Source organism: Mustela putorius, unplaced genomic scaffold (genome assembly GCF_011764305.1).
Source record: "Mustela putorius furo isolate JIRA1106 unplaced genomic scaffold, ASM1176430v1.1 tig00003859_pilon_pilon_pilon, whole genome shotgun sequence".
NCBI lineage: Eukaryota > Metazoa > Chordata > Mammalia > Carnivora > Mustelidae > Mustela > Mustela putorius.
This window is the reverse complement of record NW_025422011.1, coordinates 21,156,954-21,163,005: the sequence shown is the minus strand read 5'-3', so window position 1 is coordinate 21,163,005 and position 6,052 is coordinate 21,156,954. Positions and strand designations below refer to the sequence as shown.

General features: G+C 39.3%; 1 pseudogene; it reads right to left on the bottom strand.

Moving 5' to 3' along the window:
* Nucleotides 1–4,345: 4,345 nt before the first annotated feature.
* On the bottom strand, nt 4,346–5,296 carry LOC123387772 (annotated as a pseudogene).
* Nucleotides 5,297–6,052: the final 756 nt, after the last annotated feature.

Here is a 6,052-nt window from a genome sequence, read left to right as displayed (position 1 = left end):
TTATTTATTTAAAACCAATCATAAATATGCTTTATTGTGTAGCTTTTAAATTATTTATTGTAGGGGCACCTGGGTGGCTCAGTGGGTTAAGCCTCTGCCTTTGGCTCAGGTCATGGTCCTAGGGTCCTGGGATCGAGCCCCGCATCGGGCTCTCGGCTGAGCAGGGAGCCTGCTTCCCCCTCTCTCTCTGCCTGCCTCTCTGCCTACTTGTGATCTCTGTCTGTTAAATAAATAAAAAAAAAAAATTTTTTTTAAATTATTTATTGTAACATTGCAAGTGTAACCTCTATCTTACCCTTTTTTATTTTGATACGTAAAGCAAACAAGTTTGTTTAGTGTAAGTAGGGATTCATTGATTTACAAAGCAGGACTTTATATTAATCTCTAAGACTGATTAAAAAGAAACCAACATTTTTCATCAGTGGCTATGTCTGTCTAGAAGTGCTTTATTTTAGCTCTATAAGAAACTCATCAAAATTTCTAAAGGTTCTGTATGAAAATGAAATTTATAAAAAGCTGACACAGATGGGTGGTGAGTGAATGTCCAAGCTATCACACAGCTACTGTCATGTCCTTGGAAGGACAGGAGTCAGGAGACATTACCTTTACAGCTGCTGCTGTTGTTCTGGACTGGAGAAATATGTAAACACAGAACAAAGTAGCAGAATCTCCTTGCTTATAGCCAAGGAGAACAGATCTGGCTCAAAACATGAGAACGTATCTTTAAATTCCATACTACTAGTGGAAAAGAAATAGTAGAAATGGATCAGTGGGGTTGAGGAGTGGGAGAAGAGAGACAGAGTCTGTCATTGCCTCCAGTATACAAACCTACACAAACAAATATGTATTGATAAAACAAATGCTTATTGCTTCTTCATAAACATATTTTTCATAAACTCCCCTGGATACATGCATCCAATTAGTTGATGCCTCAAAAAGACCATAAATAGCATCTGGAGAAAATGACGCCACAAAGTATGGCCTGCTCATTTCAGTAGTTGAACCTGAAACAACAGTGGGTTGTGAATAATTACACACCTGTGGGCATACACTTATTGGATTGGAGGTGCAGACAGGGATCAATGTTAAATTTTCATATGGGAGTTGTAAGGCTTCCTTTACTGTGCTTCAATGTCAAGGGAAAGACCTCATAACCTTCTACAAATGTACTGTGAGAAAAAAGCTGCAGTATGTGCAAAGCAGTATAGAAATCATTTTCCCAAGAAAGAATACAGCCATAACAAAAAAGAGCACATTTTCTTCCTATAGAAACAGAAGGGCTCCTCTGGGAAATTTAGACTGTTTTCGTTAATGACTTGCTATAGAATATTTTTATAAAAAGTGCTGTGATTAGCAACAATTCTTTCTAGGAAGTAAAAGCCTTAAATAGATGGAGGGTTCCAGATTACATAATAGCAACTACATTGCCTATAAATGAAGTGATAGATCAAACATAGGGAAAGAGGGACAGAGAGAGACAGAATTCAGGAAAGCTCCTGACTGAGTAATGGGGGGAATCAGTGGTACAACTTTGTCCTGGGAGTCCTGGGAAACTTAAAATAATATACGCAGCTCAGGATTCTGAAGTTCTGTCACTTAAATAGTGGTGTTTGCTGTTTGGATAAATATTACCTTTATCCTCGTACTGCTTGCCAGCTAGGGTTAAGAATAAGAATGGTATGAACATTTGTATCTTTGTTTGATATTGTTAAACTTATATAATGCAAATGAGGACAAAGGGGTAAACACATTCAGCCTGATGGAGCTATGTTCCTAGGGAGAACTCATATGCTGGCATCAGTTGCATGTGTCTGTTGGGGGGCACCTCACCCTTTCCTTTCAGGGCATACAGAGATATCTAGTAGGGCCAGATGTTATGGTGTAATAAGAAACCTTGACCCTTTGAGCTCTGTGGCTTTCAAACTGCATGATAAGACAAAGTTTAGACCCTTCCCTGTGGAATTAGAGCAAGGATTAAGTAGCAATTTTACTGGTAGAACCTGGACTCCAGCTGTCCATAACCAGCTCACATTCATAGCTATTCTTAGCACTAGCTGCTCTTTTGGAGTGAGGGCAAAAAGGCCAACTTTCAAGACTTAGAGTTGACCAACATCACAATTGCTTTCAACACTTATCTCCAGAGCTCTGCAAGAGGTAATTTCTCCTCTGAGAGGCCAGCATCCAGGGAATCAACCCTGGTAAGTTAAATCTACCTCACATCTTGTAAACTTTATGTAATTTTTTAAATGTAAATTAGGTAAATCTTTTCACCCTTTCATAACATTTTTGAGAGACATGATCTAGATTTGGGATTTTATTAATATAAAACACAATTTTTAACAACATTGGTTCAGTGGTTTCTAGATTAAACTGACAAGACTTTTTCCTTAGGCTAGTATCTTGCTTAAAAGATGACCATCCACTTGTATTTTTTTGTCTTTGGGGACAAGGTCTCCTTATCATTAATGTTCCAACCAAACAAAGGGTCAACGTTGTGTTCTCTTCTTCTTCCCATTCATGACTTGAACATTGTTTATCTTCCCATTTCCTTTATTTTTCTCTCTAATCCTTAAAAACATAGAGAATATACACAAATTTTATGAATTTACTTACGTAAAGTTGTTTCTCTGACTGTTATTTTCTTTCTTCTTTCTCAACTGTCCTCTTCACTGTGGCTGGTGTTAGATAGTCAGGGAGTAACTTCCTGCCCCTTGACAACTTGGCTTTCCCTGTGCACCCTGATACTTCCTAGAGCGACCCAGTTCACTCATGAATATCCTGGGCTGTGTCTGCATGAAAATACGGTAGGCATGAGTTTTGGGACAGGACTAGATAGAAACTTTGAAATCCATTAGTTATGTGATCTTGAACAAATCCCTTCACTGCTTTATAACATAATTTCCTTTAATATCAAGCAGAAATAATCATATGTATTTCTAGGGATTTCTGTGAGAATTATATGAGATACATAACAAGTGGTCTTTTCCTACCACAGTTTCTGGCCCTTAGTAGATACCGAGAAAATGTGAATTCCTTCTTTATGTTCACATTATAAATGTGCCATGGTGATCTACATTTTCTGCAAAGTCTGCAACAAAGAAATAGAGAAAAAAAGATTAAAATGTAGGAACATGGAGAGCATCAGTGGAATTCCAAGAAACAATGGGAGTTTTAATCTCACGCCTATTAGAATTTTCCAGCTAGTCTTCATCAAATAATAATCCACATTCAAGGTGTCCATTAAACCACTGTGCTAAGAGAGTATTTTGAAAAATTTATTTGTAACATGAATTTCAAACACATCAAGGTAAAAGACAGAAATATATTCTGATTTTTCCTAAAAAAAAAAAAAAGACATATATGCATATCAAAGTTTCAGCTCTTCAAGAGTAGGAACTATGTGATATTCACCTTTGTTCCCTAAATAAATATTTCTGGAAGAATATATGACTCCCTACTGATTTCTTTTATATTCAAAAACTACTAGGGATTGAAAGTAAATGATCCCTAGACTCTATTACTGGCCTTTTGAGAATAATTATAATGTCTCTGTTCTTCTTCAGTTTAAATAAAACCAAGACTCTGAACCCTAAGTTAAAAAAATACCTTTTTTAAGTCTTTTTTAGAATGTTCATGCCACCAATAAACTAGAGAGTATATCACTGGGTAGAAGTAAAAGAGATTTAAATGGAAATTTCTTTAGCAATTTTTTTTATCTTTGCATTTTAGTCAATAACATTTTATTGAGCAATAATAATTGCTATTTAGAAACAGTACACTAAGTTGCAGTCCCTTGATCATCTTCTGTAATGCTGGTATAACTAATATATATGCATTGAGTCAAGAGTTAAAATTCTGTTTTATACTTTCTTTCTCCTGGTCAACCTTAAATTAGAGAAGCAGTGTATTGGAGAGACACTGCACGGTTTTATTTCTGGGGTAAGGGTTGTCCAGATAGTATTGTGTAGGAAATTAGTCATTTTCCTCTTCTATGGCAAAAAGCTTCATTTGAGAAATATGTACGCCACTCCAACTGTGACAAAACCATGTATGAAAATAATGACCAACAGAGATGGCATTAGGTGAGGCCAGTGAGGCACTCACCTCAAACACAAGATTTAAGGGGTGCCCCCAAACTCAGTAATTGAGATAATATTTTACTCAATTCATCCAAGGTGAACATCAGTATTTCTGATTTGTTCTTTTCTTCCAAACTGTAATGTAGCACTTACTGATCTTGTCTCTATTTGAAATTTTTATATTTTTGTTCATCTATGGAGTCTTTGCATTCATTTTTTTTTCTTTTTTTTTTTTTTGTGTGTGTGTGTGTGTGTGTGTGTGTGTGTGTGAGAAATAGAGACTTTATTAGGCACGGGGTGTGATAGCTAGGCAGTTACAAGATGGCTGTGGGACTTCCTCCCAGATTGCTGTAAAGTACTCCAAGGGAAGCAAGGAATGAAGAGCGTGGGTTTTCTCTGCCCTCTCCCTTCAAGGCTGCATGCGAATGGCCCCATCCAGCCGGATGACCTCTCCATTGATGAATGGGTTCTCAATGATAGCTTATACCAGATGAGCATACTCAGCGGGATCACCCAGTCGACTGGGGAAGGGCACCTGGCTGGCTAAGAAGTTGCGTACTTTTTCTGGGAGGGTGGTGAGCAGCGGGGTGCCAAACAGGCCTGGAGCAATGGTCATCACTCAGATGCCCATGGGAGCCAGATCCCGAGCAATGGGCAGGGTCATGCCCACTATGCCCCCCTTGGAAGCAGAGTATGCAGCTTGTCCAACCTGGCCCTCAAAGGCAGCCACGCTGGCAGTGTTGATGATGACCCCACGTTGGCCTCCCTGGTCTGGTTCGTTCTGGCTCATCTCACTGGCCACCAGGCGGATCACATTGAAGGTGCCTAGGAGATTCACATTAAGAACTCGCTGGAAATCCTCCAAGGAATGGGCCTGATTCTTCTTTAAGTTGTATGTCTTCATGGCCACTGCAATGCCTGCACAGTTGACTGCCACATCCACACGGCCAAATTTTTCTTTTGCTAGAGTCAGGCCTGCTTGCACGTCCTTCTCTGAGGTCACATCAGAGAAGGCGCATCAGGCAAAGGCGCAGCTCTTCCCTAACTTATTGGCTTGGACCTCCCCATCTGAGTTGGGCAGGTCTACAAGCACAGCAGTGGCCCCTTGCCCCACCAGTCGCTCTGCTGTGGCCAGACCTAGACCAGAGGCTCCTCCGGTTATTAGAGCAACCAGGCCCTTGACTCCCCGACATGCTGTAGCCATCTTGCTCCGAACTCTCCCGCATTCATTTTTATTTTTAAAAATTGTGCATTGAAATGCAATTTGTCTCGAGTGAGTTTTTTTATGCTCCCTTACATTTATGCCTGAGATGAGTGTTTCACTTGCCTCACCCCACTTCCAGCCTTTCTGTTTCGTGCAATATGCAGAAAGCTCTGAATGTGAATGCCGATAGCATAAAAAGTGAGTTAAGCATGGAGGAAACAAACCCAGAGTTGCACCCATGGAGCAGTACAAACCTATAATAGTAACAGGAAATTGTTAAAGATTATCTAGCTCAAGAGGTGCCTGGGTCGCTCAGTGCGTTAAGCCTCTGCCTTCAGCTCAAGTCATGATCTTGGGTCCTGGGATCGAGCTCTGCAACAGGCTCTCTGCTCAGCGGGAAGCCTGCTTCCTCCTCTCTCTGCCTGCCTTTCTGCCTACTTGTGATCTCTCTGTCAAATAAATAAATGAAATCTTTTAAAAAATTATCTAGCTCAAAATAGAAATCAAAATAACTTAATTTGAAGTAATACATGTAAATGCCTAGAACAATGCTAGGTGCATTTAAACTCTTTGTACATTGTAAGCTTTTGTTAGCTATTACTCTTATCATCTTTAGCATTATCATGGTGTTCATATGGCTGATTTATAAATTCTTGTGCTATATTACTAAACCTGCACTCTTTCCAACATGTCCAGTAGTCTTTGCAGGGCCAAGTTATAAAAGTTCATTGTCTTTAATATCTGGTTAACAGAATTGCTTTCATAATTT